We start from the raw sequence: 14,637 nt of genomic DNA on the forward strand, positions 1-14,637 counted from the left end.
GTGCCTCTCTTGTGAAAACTGTTCTAGCTTCTGACCTCCAGGCCTGATACCCACCGTGTATCTCCCCCACGGCTCTTCACACAGCACCAATCCGATATTTCAATGCAAACATAGGAATGCCCATCTCCCCTTCAGGGCATAACTTCTCAAAGTACACTCTGCAGCCATTAAAATCATGCTCGTATGAGAGATAATGTCTACATGCTATTTTTATAATTGTAAATGCATCGCAGAAATCAGTATTCAACCACAAAATCCTCCTTTTTAAAAATGCATGTTGATCTAGGCATAAAGGAATAGAAAGACATTTATCAACATAGTAATAATGGTGATATTCAATTTTTATTTTTAAAATTTTTACTTCTATTTAATAGTCTAAGGCTTTTAAATATTTATTATAAACATGTACTTTTCATGCCTTAAATGACACATAGTGATTCGTCCCCTATTTTCTGAATTAAAAAAAAATGAGATATTTCCTCCACTCTCCTTTCCCCTCCCCTCTCCTTCTCTCTCCTCTTTTCTCTTCTCCCATCAAGTGACAGGTGTTTGGCTGAGCAGACCACCCTCCAAACACCTACCCTGATGTTGACCACAGACAAGCATGTATGTTATTTATAAATATTATATAAGTAATATAAATTAAAAATTATCAATGGTCTGATTCCCTAAAGGATCAACAGTACTGATAAAATCTGGAGAAATATTTTATTCTCTCAAATCTAGGAATGAAGCCACGTCTCAATCCCACAGGATATCCATATCTCTCTCAACCTCTCTTACTCTTAATCTCTCTCAATCTCTCTCTCTCTCTCTTTCTCTCGCTCTCTCTCTCATACACACACACATCGAGCAACTGCTAACATCAGTTTGCTCTGAGCTCGCTGCTCCCTAGCCTTGACGAAGTCACTGGGGACCAAAACCAACACACTGAGAGAAGAAAACCAACATCATGAAATGTGCCAAGACCCTGGAGGACAAAGTGACAGACAGAAGCTTTGTACACTTCACAGCTCCACCTTCCTGCCCCTCATACTGCCAGCAGGATTCCCTCTGGGGTGGGAGCCAACTCCTCTGCTACCTTCCCTGTAGGAGCAGAAACAGGCATGGCTAGAGTCAAGTCATGCAAACCTGCAGGGAGGTCCCGCTCCCTCTGCCATGCTGTCCGCTAGTGGCACCTTCCCTAAACACCTTTCTCCTCCTGTCACTGGCCCATTTCCCCAAGGTCTCCTGTAGGCCTTGAGTTGTTTTAATCTCCCTCAATTCCTCTTGCCTCTCCCATTCATTCTTCCAGAATGAAGATGCTTTCTGTATCTCAATACACTCAGCTCTACGCTCTGAGCATATGCCCATATGCTGTGACAGTACATGTTCGTCCCTTCTAATGATTACAGGAGAGAGTAGGCAAAACTCACTTCTATACCCCAGTATACTTCTATACTCACACTTATACCCCAGAATTGCCTTTGCTCAGGTTGCCCATGTACTTGGATGCCTTTTTTGACTAATGCCCCTACACTGAAATTCTAACCCCCTTTGAAAAGTCTAGAAAAACATGAAAAAGAATTCCCCCAGCCATTCAGCTAGTAATGATTTCTCCCTGTTCCAATTCCTAGGTCCTATATCAAGATTCTCCACTTCATTCACCCTGATCAGACTTAGTGTCCTGTGTGGATATAATTAGTACATCCATCCCTGTTGGTAAGTACACTTGTTGATGACACAGACTGTCTCCCTCACCCTCGGGCCCCCCTTCTGGTGACTCAATGCCATGCGACTGGGTGGTGCAGGGTTCCTGCCATGGAGATGTGAGCCCTCTGTTCATTGTCCCTTTGGTTAGCTTTGGCCAACTTGAACCGAAGAACAAGCTGTGCTGAAGATGGAGACTTGGACCTTTTTCAGCTCCAACATTCCCATGGCTGCCATTTTTTTTGAAATATGTGAAATTTATTTATTTATTTTTATTGTGAACATACTGTACAGAGGGGTTACAATTACATGGGCAAGATAATGAGTACATTTCATATCAAGCATTGTAGCCTCCTCCTTTGTCCCCCCCCCCCCCGCACCAAAGTTGTGAAGTTCGTTTTCGACATAAAGACTTGTACATCTCATTGTTGCAATGGGTCCACCTGTATCCCTATTTAAACGATTTGTTTTTCCCCTTCCCCTCCACAAATTATACCAACATCAAATACAGTGAAAGCAGGGGTTATACTGTGGGGGAGGGAGTACAAAGCAACAAAGAAATAATCTTATAAATGTGTTAGAAACAATAGCATGAAAGAAAAAAAACATTTGAATACAAATCTTAGGGTTCATTTCCCTAACATCACCTTATCTGACCTTTTCTGCTTGACTCAGATATAGTAGATATTGCAAATAAGGGAAACCATGGGACCTATGTTTCTTTGGGCCTGGCTTACTTCACTTAATATAATTTTTTCCAAGCCTTTCCATTTCCTAACAAATGGGGCAATGTCATTCTTTCTGATGGAGGCATAGAATTTCACTGTGTATATATACCACATTTTCTTGATCCATTCATCTACTGAGGGGCATCTGGGTTGGTTCCATATCTTAGCTATAGTAAATAATGCTGCAATAAACATAGTCGTGCTGGTAGCTTTAGTGTGGTCTTGGCTGCCATTTTTATAGACTTTGTCTAACTTAGCCTAGCAGGAAATGTGTGTGGCTTAGTATAAGTGCCTAAAAGAACTTCAAGCATAAGAAGGGGGAGGCTGTACCGGGGCATACTGTTGATGAGATACCTTATGGAAAGGCATCCTTCCTGGGAGTGGGCTGTGTAACACCTCAGTGTGTGCTTCTCATAAAGATGCACCTCTAAAAGGCAGAGCGTGGATACATGGACATAGGCCATAGACTGTTTGTCCTTGCTTCCACAAACTTTGGGGCCTCCCCAAACACCTTCTTTTTCTCTTCCTGCCTGGGTTGGGTCTTGGTGGCCCTCGGCAACAGGGGGAGAGCTATTTTGGGGAGACAGTTGATACTTGGCAGACCCTCCTACAGATCAGCAGCAATAGCTGCTGGAAATGTTAAATGCCTCCCAGATGGAGACACTTAGCATTTGTAGGAGGAATAATTTGGAAGAGAAAAATGGATTTGTCTTTTTGGCATCCTGTGGATTCTGTTCAGAGAAGACAGGGAACAAACACGGTGAGTTCTGCCATCCACATGTCAGTGTTTTCTCAGAATGTGGCAAGGCCTGGGGACTGCCATGCTGCTGCTTCCCAGGGCTATCGAGTTTTGAAGGTGCCGTGGCTCAAAGAAAAAATGGTGCAAGTGACTGGGCCACAGAGGCTACCAAGGTTCCCTAATATCAACAAGGCTAAGTTTCCCATCTGCCGCTCATAAACCCTTCCATTGTGTGAAACAGATGGCTCTCCTTTGGGCGGGGTCTTCTGTATACAGGGAGCTTGGGAAGTGAATTGTAGACTTGAAGAGAGGACCAGGGATGGAGATGGATGGGTTCTGGCCCTGCTCTCGTCAATAATCTCTTTTGTGGTCATGAGCAATCCACCAGGCCTCCATTTTCCCACCTGTGAGAGGAAGGGATTGGACTGAGTCACATTCATGTCTTCTCTAACAAGAGTATGTCACAGCTTATAAAGACTGCAAGGTATTGTAGAGTTTGAGGTTATGAAACTGTCCTTCTATGTAATCTTCCAGATCCTAGGAAGAACAACTATACATGGCAGGGACTGAGTGGATCCTCACCAAAAGATGAACCACCCATGGATCATCACAGTCCAAAGAGACTCACCAGTAAGGAAGGCCATCTGAGTAAACACACACCCATAGTGTTAGGGTGAAATAAGACAAAGAGAAGAACCTAGTACTGGATCCTAGAAAAGGTGAGTGGGCAAGTATGCCCTGAGTATCTGCACACACACTGAGATAGAGAAATGAGTGTGCAAGTATACTTATATGCACAATGCTGAGATATAGAAATGGTGCTTGTGCAACTGTACTTGTGTCTGCACACACTGAGATACAGAAATGGTGAGTGTGCAAGTGTACTGGATGTCTGCACATGCACTGTGATATAGAGATGTTGAGTGTGCAAGTTACCTTAAGTGCCCACATGAGCACTGACGCACAGTGCACCTCCTCTACTTTCTATGACCAGCCTTACACACTGCAGAGCCCTATGGGTGGCTGGGTGTATAGATGAGGTGCTAAATGTAGTACAAACCCAACCCTTCACAAATGGCAGTTCCCATCTAGCTGGAGAAAGCCTGAGTCTGGTAGATTCACAAAAGGAGAAATGGAAAGAGATTATAGACTCAGCAAGCCTGAGACTCTGATTCCAATTCCCAACACTGCTACCCCCCCCAAATGCTAACATGTGGGACAGAGAAAGGGCATTCAGGAGCCCAAGCCCACATGCAGCGATGTCACCTCACCTTAATTAAGGAAGGTGGGAGTCAGAGGACTTTCAGATGCAGAACAGCACCTAAAGAGTGTTTACTTCTCCCTGAGGGAGATTCCAGTCTCAGCTCAATGGCCTCACTGGTTAGATCAGAAGAAGCAGAATGTTGTATCTTCCTCTATCTTCTTCTTACCTTTAAGTAGTTGTCCAAAGGGGCTACCATTCAACCTGCCCATGTATGCGTTCAATGTATCTTGATCAGTCACCTCTTCCATCGTTCTTCTCCCCCTCCATCTATCTCAACCCCACCCAGTCCCCCAAGCTACCTGCCTCCTTTTTCACACGTGTACATCGAGTATTATGGCTGTCTTTTCTCACCCTCCAATTTCTATTCATCTATTCCCACTCCTTCTTAATCCTAGCCACCCTTAGACAAGACATGTTTCAGCTTCATTAATTTCAACATTCATTCATATAAGTATATAGCCCACATCTGCTTGATCCATTCATTGCTTACAGGGCATTTGGGCTGTTTCTGTAACCTGGTTATGGTGAATAGTGCAGCCATAAACATGGGTACTCCTCCATCACTTTCCACCGCCTGCGCAATTCCATTCCTACTCTATCAGTCTCTGTTTGGAAACGTCTAGATTAACTTCTTAGCAGCCCCCATAATGTGGTCTGTAATGGTGGCCTAATCAACAGGAAAGAGAGGGAAATTTCTTGGCATTGCCAACTTAACAACAACAAAAACAAAACCCTACTGATGCTTGAAATAATAACACTCACAGAGATGTTGTGGATTTCCAGCATGGAGCTGATTTTGTGCATTCATTTATTTATGTAAAATGAAGTTTTCTTTTAAAAAATCACAAAAAGAATTCCTCAAGACTCCCCAGTTCCCCACAGAGTCTGACATCAATAATGCATCTTAGAGCTGCAAGTTTTACATTTCTCGTTGTCTCTGGCAGTCCTGGGGGGCTGCCATGTCGAGTTTCAGCACTGGCAATCCTGGTCACAGTAAAGAACATGCCGAGAATCATAGCAAATGATCAGAAACACTCCAGTCCCCAAGCAAGGAACTTGAAGAGTCTGCTGACAGCAGCTCAGTCTAACTGACCGCACAGGAAGCGAATAGGAATGCTATGTGAGGGTATTCTTGAACTGATTTAAGTTCACAAGCAAGGAAGCAGTCCAGAGCAGTAAGAACATTGGAAGGTTTAGGATACACGGCTCTCTGACACTCACTCACTCTGGGACACAGGACAAGTCTTCTGACCTCTACCAGCCCACGTTAATGCATCTGTCTAGTGGGAGGCAGTCCTTCCTCCTCCTAAAAAGAGTGTTCTGAGTTTAACTTTGATATTTGCTGATGTGGTATGGCCATGAACGGCCTCCGAATGCTGGAGGTCTCTTAATGAAAACCAGTGAGTATGGGTTGGCCTTCATCTGCTTGGAATCCTGCTCCCACATGCTTACGCACAACCCCGCCTGCCAATTTCCATCATTTCTGGCAGATTAAAATGCTGTGGATTGCCTGCCCTCACCCCTCTCCTTGGAGGGTCCTCAGCGGAGTAGTTAGGCAGATTGGGAAGGGAGCTCTGAATATATGGGGACAGGGCTGTGCAAGATGGAGTTCATTAGGGTGATGGGCAGAGAGGCGGGCGAGTCACGGGGGAGCGGCCATCTTACAGCATCTTCACAGTCTTTCTCTTTCTCTCTCATGAGCGGTGAGGGATGCTGACCAGCCCAGTCCTCTTCACTGTTTGCCATCCCTGATGGAGTCCCGGGGGTTTCTTGTTCACTACTCATGGGAAGCTCCTGCGTGTGGGAGAGAGGGCGCTGTCCCACCATGTCAGGGGAGGGGGGCACCTGGACCAGGTATGACCCGTGACCCGTTTGCATCTGCCACCTTCTCTGTGCCTTGAACGTCAGGAATGAAGCAGACTCTGCTCAGCCAAGTCACTTATCCCTCTCTCCGTGGTTCCCTGCTTCCTACCCTTCCTCCCTCCTTCCTCTCATCTCTCCTTTCCTTCTTTCTAGCTTTCCAGTGAGGCTTAAGGAGAGAAAAGAGAAACTCTTGTGGCCTCTGCTTTACCCCGCCCCCTCCCCACCGCTCCATCAACGCCTGGTGTGTTTGAGGAAGCGGCTCTTGTGAATGCCTGGCATCTACTTAAATGTCCAACCACACTTCTTTCTGGGCCACGCCTCCCATCATCACCTTGAACATGCCCTGAAACTCCCTAAGGACAGGACGTGCAGCCTGAAACCCAGAGGGGTTTTAGGAGATGCCTAGAGCTCGTGGCAAATTTCAGGGAACCATGGCAGAGGGTCTCAAATGCTCTGTTTCTCAAGGTTAGTCACTTCTAACTCCATTAACTTTGTTTCTGCTTTATGATTTGGGGGTTTGAACTCAGGGCTTTCACTTGCCAGGCAGGCACTCTACCACCTGAGCCAGACCTCCCCAGTTCTTTTATGCTTGAGATATTTTTCAAATAGGGTCAGTGATGTTCCACCGAGATCATCCTGCGGGTTCTTCCACACAGCTGGGTTAACATGTGAAAGCTACCATTCCCCGCCTCTCACTAACTCTGTGAATATTATTAGTTTGCTTTGTTTTCTCCAAAAATAAGAGAGAACATGCCATACCAAGTGAAGCTACATAGACACATGGAAACACAATGAAACCATTTTATACAATTAGCATACACTCACTTAAAAACTTCTGATGAACCATGCGTATGGAAGCAAAAAGAGAGGTAGATGGAGAAGGAAAAGGGGGATAAAATGTTGGTGTAATTTGGGAATGAAAGGGAAAATTTGTTTAAATAGGGATACAGGTTGACCCATTGCAACAATGAGATGTACAAGACGCTATGTTGAAGAATGAACCTTACAATTTAGGCAGGGTGGAGGTGGGACTGTAGTAGTAGAGATGGGAGGGAAGGGATGGTAGGGGAAAAACAAAGGAGGAGGCAACAATGCTTGATAAGAAATGTACTCATTACCTTGCTCATGTGATTGTAACCCCTCTGTACAGTGTTTTAACAATAAAAAAACTTATGAAAAAAGTAATGGAGGGATGAATATGATCAGGGACATTATGTGCAGGTGTGGAAATTTCACAATGAAACCCCTTCCTATGTCCAATAAACATACACCAACATACTCAATAAAAACAGTTTCCATTTCTAAGAAGTTATAACTTTAGTTAGATGTACATGTGGGTATTATATGATAATTTAATACATGTACATAATGATCAAATTAGGGCAGTTAATACTTCCCATCTCCTTAAACATTATTTAGAATCATTTAATTAATGGCATAATTATGTATTTGCCTTCAAGATGACTTCACAAGGCAGATAACATCTTTAATATTATTCCTGTTTCATGTCCCTGATCTTGATACCCAACAACAGTCTGGAAAAGTTGCTTATTTATGAGTCAAGGAAGACCTTCTGCTATTTACCAGACACCAAAGAAACACAGTTCTTCTGCCCCATGGAAGCTACTGTTCCAGGTCCTCCAAAGGCCTAGAATTACCTTCATACAATGAGCCATGTGCACATGTGCAGGCACACACACACACTTACATACACACACACACACACACTGGGACATACCCACATGCACTCTGAAGAGAGGTAAGTAATAGGTAAAACTCCTATCCCCAGGTTTCCTCTTGCCTGAGTGCCGCCCGATCAATACAAGGCCTGCTGCCTACAGCTTGGCCAAGTTACTAAGCTCACAAATGAAAAGCAGCCCCCAAGGGTGCAGAACTCTTATAGGGGGAAAGGAAATGTGAGTTCTGCTCACACTCAGCTTTGTGGTCAGCTTCTCCCCTGAGAGCTGCTCTCCTAACTTCTTTTTAGGGCTGCCAATTGTATCACACATGCGTGCGCGCATGCACACACACATACACACACACACAACCTGAAACTTAGACAGATGGAGTGTTTCTTGTCTCCCTTGGGTGTTTTCTCTTCCACTAACTGGAGAATGCTGTTTCTCTGTGGCTTTTTCAAAAGGAGCAGCTCTGTTCGTAGCTGAACAGTGAACGTCGGATAAATGGTAGTAACAATGGCCGTTGCTGTGCTTATTTTGATAATTTCCAGTTCCTGTGTCCTTTGTGTCAAATATTGTGCTAAGAACTATAAAGACAGTATCTCTAGCTCCCCTAGGCCACTGAGCTCATGGAAGAATACCATTTCCTGTTCCATAGGGATATGGGAGGAACTTAGTCAGGGTCACATGGCCATTTAAGAGGGAGTCACACTCAGACCTGTCTGTCCAAAGGGTTAGAGTTCTCCCATAATGATGAGATGGTGCATGAGTGGATCGGGAGTGGAGAAGGCAGGCCTGATCATCAACAGGCATTCAGGACTCCAAGAACAACAACTTCTAGAAATCCAGAGGATGAAATAATAGGATGAGGACATAAGGCTTAAATAGGAAGTAAATATTCAAAGAAAAAGGAAAGTAGTCCAGGAGCAGCACCTTGGAGGTGCTGAGCTCAAAGGCACTCAAAAAGATGCCACGTCTTACCTCACCTCCACCAGAGTCACAGAACCAGCTCACCTCTGCTCCGCCGCCTGACACTGGCTGTCCCTGACCCTTGCCAAGGTCTGAGGTCTGCGGAGTTGATCATCCCAAGTGTTTTATCATCCTATCAGCTCTGGCAATTTTACAAAGAAGTTTTCTGCCGTGATAAGCAAAAATCTGCCCTTCCCTTGACCACACTTAATAATAATAAAGTAAGAGTTAAGCTAGATTGATTGGGTGACCTGTGTCCTGACTTAATCTCCAGAGCAGCTCTTGAATGGATGTAGAAACATCCTTTCTGAATTGGGGGGGTGACAGTCTCTGTAAAAAGGAATGCTCTGTCCAATCCACACAGATAAAGCATGGAGCAGGAAGGGAGCCCACGTTCTTGACCCATCCAAAGGCACTGAGCAAACATACTCTCTTCTTAAGAAGGAACCTTAATTCTTCCTCTCTTCACCCTGTGCTCCGGGCTCTTTCGTGTTCCCAGGGGACCAGAGATGAAAGTCATCTGAATCCCACATGCTTAGGTGAGAATCGGGAGTGGGAAATGCCTGGCGTGATTTTGTGCAATCTCAGCATTTGCTGGAGGTGGCAAGTGGAGAGTCTGAATAGCCCATCTGGTCCCTCTAGCAGAAGAACACTGGGTAGAGCCCTGGGTTCTTCATGTGCCAAGGAGAAAACAATCCTGGGGCCACAGTGTGCATCTTGTAGGGGAGAGGAGAGGTCCAAGCTACATGACGGGTCTAGAATTCTTTCACCTCAGGCCCTGGCTAAAGCAGACAAGGAAGATACACAAGGGATTCTGGAAATAAGCTTGGGGTCCGGGCTTTGTTGCTAACTTGCCTTTTGCTACTAGGTGACTGATCTGACCTCTCTGAACTTTGGCCTCCCCAAAAGGAACCCCAAGGAGCATTGATAATTGCTTCAGAGAGTTTTATAAGTTAATAAGCATTTCAAAAACACCCAGTGAAAAAAGAATGTCCTGGAAATGTTACACACATGAGTATCTCTTTAAGAGAGCATATATTCTAGGGAGCCTTCCATTACATTATCTCATTTAAATCCCATCTTGCCAATAGGGAAACAGAGTCCAGAGGATTTAAACACACAGTTAAGTGGCCATATCAAGAGTAGAACTCAGGCTTGTGACTCCATAGCAACACCCATGATGGGGCAGTTGTGGATACTGTCAAGAAGGAGGTATGGACAGAACACAAGTACATGGCAAACGCAGCTTATTTCAGTACATACAGCATCTCCCCCAATGTCCCACACACAATGTCAGCCAGAGAGTCAACAAGAGCTGGACAACAACCTCACCTCCACCTCCAGCCCAGGAGGTCAGTAGCCTGGCATACATTTACTCGGAGCTCTGGAAAGGAACAGCTATATCGAACATGCGTGTCCATACTGAGCATTTGCCGAGAACGCACATCTGTCCTCAAAGTCCACTGAGGAAGGTGCACGAGCATGATAATGTCATCATGAAACCCACTGTTTGGTAATTTAAAAGTATTCTAATAAAGAAGAACAAAGGAAGATGAGTCCACACTGTGCTAGGAAAGTACATAAGCAACACGTGTCAGGCATGCTGCCAGGCAAGCTACATGCATTGTCTCATTCTTTCCTTGGCCTTGGAGTGGAGACAATAATTACCTGAGTTACAGCTGGGGAAACTGAGGCTCAGAGTGGTCCTGTGTCTGCATAGGCAGATTCAAGCCATTGAAAGCTTGGGTAGAACAAAATGGCTGACGCCCTCCCACCCTCCCACCTCACCATGAGTTGTAAGGGTTTTGAGGGGCTTTTTTTTTTTTGAAGGCTTTCTGTTGGCCTTTGGAATGGAATGGAAGCCTCATCCCTCCTTCAGTCCCAAGCCTGCAAACTCTGGGGCCGGCCTGGGTCTCCTCCTTACGGACGGCAGCCCTGGGGCTCTGCAGCTATGTCAGTCAGCTCTCCACCACCACGAGGCAGACCTGAGGTAAGCAGTGCAGCAGGACAAGAGCTTTCCAGGCCTCACAGTCTTGAGGTTCCAATCAAAGACCAGGGCTCCACTGTGCTGGGCCTGTGTTGAGACACCATGGTGGTCATGTGGTAGGGAAGAGCGCCTCACTTCATGGCCAGAAAGCAAAAGGAGAAGAAAGAAGAAACTGGGCTCCTTTCAAGGGGCAACCCCAATAACTCAAAACCACCCACTGGACCCCATTTCCTAAAGGACCCAACTGGAGGGTGAAGCCTTTAATACATAGGCCCTTGGGTTGGGTAACCCACTGGATCCTTTCATGGGGTCCTCTGGGTTCTCAAACCCAAATTTGCAACACCCAGGCCATGTCAGATGATTCAGAAAAGCAGAGTGACATACATACATATATCTATATGTATTATCTACCTTAACATCCTGGAAACTAAAATTAAATTTTTAGCTCACAGAGTGACCTTAATATTCTTACCATCTCAACTGATAGATGGCGGACAGGATTTGACTCCGGGTCTACCTATTCCTAAAGGGCATCCTGGTCTTATGCTCGCATCTCTGCAGGGCCAGAGTTCTGGAAGTAGGTACCAAATGATGCCAATGTGACTTCTAAGCAAGGATGCTTCCAACAGATGGCTTGGCTATGTGAACTTGCCAAACATTCAACAGATCTTCCTAAAGCAGGGAGTTGTGCCTCTCCTGAAGATCCCCGTGGGGAATTCAGTGTACCCAATGCAGCCAGCCCCACGTGTTAGTATGGTTCCAACTTCAGCCAGGTGTTTGGTTAAATTGCTCATCAGCCAATTTCTTAGTTGGTACTCAGGACTCATATAAAGAACTGAAGTTTACTGTAGAGAAAGGGCTCAGGTAATTTAGTTTCTCCTAGAGTTTCAGGTCAGAGATGTTTTTAGTCTAAATTTTACTTTATTTTGGTCTGAATAAAAACAGGCAATTAAAGATGTCCAGTGGAATTTGCTTTTTAGGTTAAAAAAAAGGTGCTAAGACTGCATCAGAATTTTCTAAAGCACTCCAAATGTCAAATAGTAATAGCCATAAAAGGGAAGTTGAATATTAAAGATAAATTGCTGCAATTGAAATGCCATAAAATATGATAGCCTCTTTCAGAATTGGAACATTTACAGAGGACCAGACATGCACAGAGCTCTTGAGATTTTTTCCAACACCCTCATCTCTCTATTTCCCCCCCCCCGAAATTGGTGAAACTGAGTCACAATCTAGATCATGTTTTTACTATTACAGACTAGTTGCACAAAGGAGTTTCATGTAGCCAGGCATGGAGACACATGCCTAGAATCCTAACTATTCTGAAAGCAGAGATCCAGATAATCATAGGTTAAGGTCAATCAGGCAAAATTTTGTTTTGTTTTGTTTTGTTTTTGGGTCTGGTCGTGGGGCCTGAACTCTGGGCCTGGACGCTGTCCCTCAGCTCTTCAGCTCAAGGCTAGCGCTCTACCACTTGAGCCACAGCGCCACTTCCGGCTTTTTTCTTTTTGCTTATGTGGTGCTGAGGAATCGAACCCAGGGCCTCATGCATGCAAGGCAAGTGCTCTACCACTGAGCCACCTTCCCAGCCCCACAATCAGGCAAAATTTATACAAACACACATATCCACCCCTTGCAACTCAACCAACAAACCAGGCATGGTATCACATAACTATCCTCTCAGTTATGAGGGAGACATACATAAGAGATTGCAGACAAAGGAAAAATGGAGATCCTATCCAGAAAACAACTAAAGCAAAGGGCTGTGTGGATCAAGTGGCAGAGCACCTGTCCAGCAAGCATGAAGCCCTGAGTTCAAAACCCAATACCTCTAAAAGATAATGGTAACTCAGCAACTGTAAAGCCATTCAGCCTGGTCGCTGGCTAGTATGATATCCTTTCTCCATTCCCAACCACGGAAACAGTTGAAGATGCCATAACTGTACAGACTAAACTACCTAATACACAACTTTGTCATTTCTCTAATGGAAGCCAGACAGCCTCTTGTGCCTGAGAATTTCAACACTAAGTCCTATACCAATTACTAACACAAAGATGCTTAGAATGCTGGATCCCAAGGCTAGTGATCTGACAATCAGTCTACTCCTGCGTATCTAGCTTCCCTCTACTTCTGCATATTTTCTGAATTCTCTCTTTTTTCTCTCTCTCCTTCTCTCTCCCTCCCTCTCTCTCTCTCTCTTGCTGAAGCAAGCCAGCCTGTTTCTGTAGCTTAAAACTATGTAAGATGCTTTCAGAATAACAGAGATGGGATTCCATATTTAGCACAGATAAAAATAAGCTCTCTGGGTAAAGAGAGGAGCAGAGATCTAGTCTCCAAGTCACTGTATCCAGAATTAGGAACACCTTCAAGTTTCAAAAGGAATTTCGGAGTACACAAATGGAAGATCTTGGCCTAAAACATCCACTTGTGTTTGGGGATCACTTTGTCAACCAGCAAAGAGAAAAGATCTGTCCATCTTGGTGGGTCTGTTCATCTTACAAGGATAGCTTGCTGTGCTGAGAGTTTAATTATATGTCTTTGTATTGGCTCATCTACATGGGTGCCCCACAAAAGCCTCACATACGTGTCTAACCCCATGGTCCTGGCCCACCAGGTTGTGTTGCTCAGTTCCCGGGCACAGATGGAATCCATCTTTGGCATTACGAACACAGCATGCATCCAAGAACCTGTTTCCTGCAAAGAAATACAATTGGAAATAGCATCAGCCATGGAGCCAAAACTTGCTAAAGAGCAGGCATCCGCAAAGATGCAGCCGCTGAGGAGCCCACACAACAGAGCCACTGAGAAGCTTGCGGCTGTGCTCCAAATAGAAGGTGCTCCACAGAGGTGGCAAGAAAGGAAAGGAATCCACATAAGCAAGCTCTGTCTTAAAGGAGAGAGGCTTCCATGCGGCAGCTTCCTCCACAGGCCAGCTTTCTCTGAAGTCACTTGAGGTCTTCAGCAGACAAATTCTGTGTAGATATTTCACTACAGAGCCTGTGCACGCCAGGACATTTGTATCAGACAAATGAAGGACCAGAACATTCTATTTTGGAGATAGAAGGTTTCATTTTAAGAGTTTTAGGCAAGTCCATTCCCACCTTGGGATATTTATCTCCAAAAGGGAGTCTTGAAGGAAAGGAATTGTCAAATTATGTGGTGCGTGCTTGTTCCTACATGGACAAACCATTCCTGACTCAGGCTGGAGTCAAAACGAAACACCCATATTAGCGTTGTTCCTATAAAGCGAAGCTGTGGGGACGAGGATGTCCAGGAGGTTAGAGCCTGTGAGACAGGGGCCATGGAGATCTCCACCCCCGTCACCTCCCACCTCGGGATCTCACCTCAGCCTCATTCAGGTATTTTCTAACAAGCACACAGTGAGAATCCTGAGATTCCCCCACCTTGCCCAAGAAGCTGCCCCTTTTGTTGAGACTTGGTTTCCGTTGCTGGCAGCAGCAGAACCTCCACAGACACAGTTTATCAAGATCCTAAAAAGAAAAACCAATGCCCATCTTCACCATCGCGCCCTCTCCCTCACTGCTAGAAGACACCCACGAACTCACTCATGCTGCTCCACTTAAAGAAACAAAGTTTCTCCAGTTATGTTTCTGAATCCTCCTCTGCAGGGCATGTCACAGTTCATGATGCTTCCATTGCTTCACTATGCGGGGAGGAAGCTTTAACACATATGAGGTTGAAAATGAGGAGAAATGGC

Source organism: Dipodomys ordii, unplaced genomic scaffold, assembly GCF_000151885.1.
Source record: "Dipodomys ordii isolate 6190 unplaced genomic scaffold, Dord_2.0 Scaffold14, whole genome shotgun sequence".
In the NCBI taxonomy this organism is placed as follows: Eukaryota; Metazoa; Chordata; class Mammalia; order Rodentia; family Heteromyidae; genus Dipodomys; species Dipodomys ordii.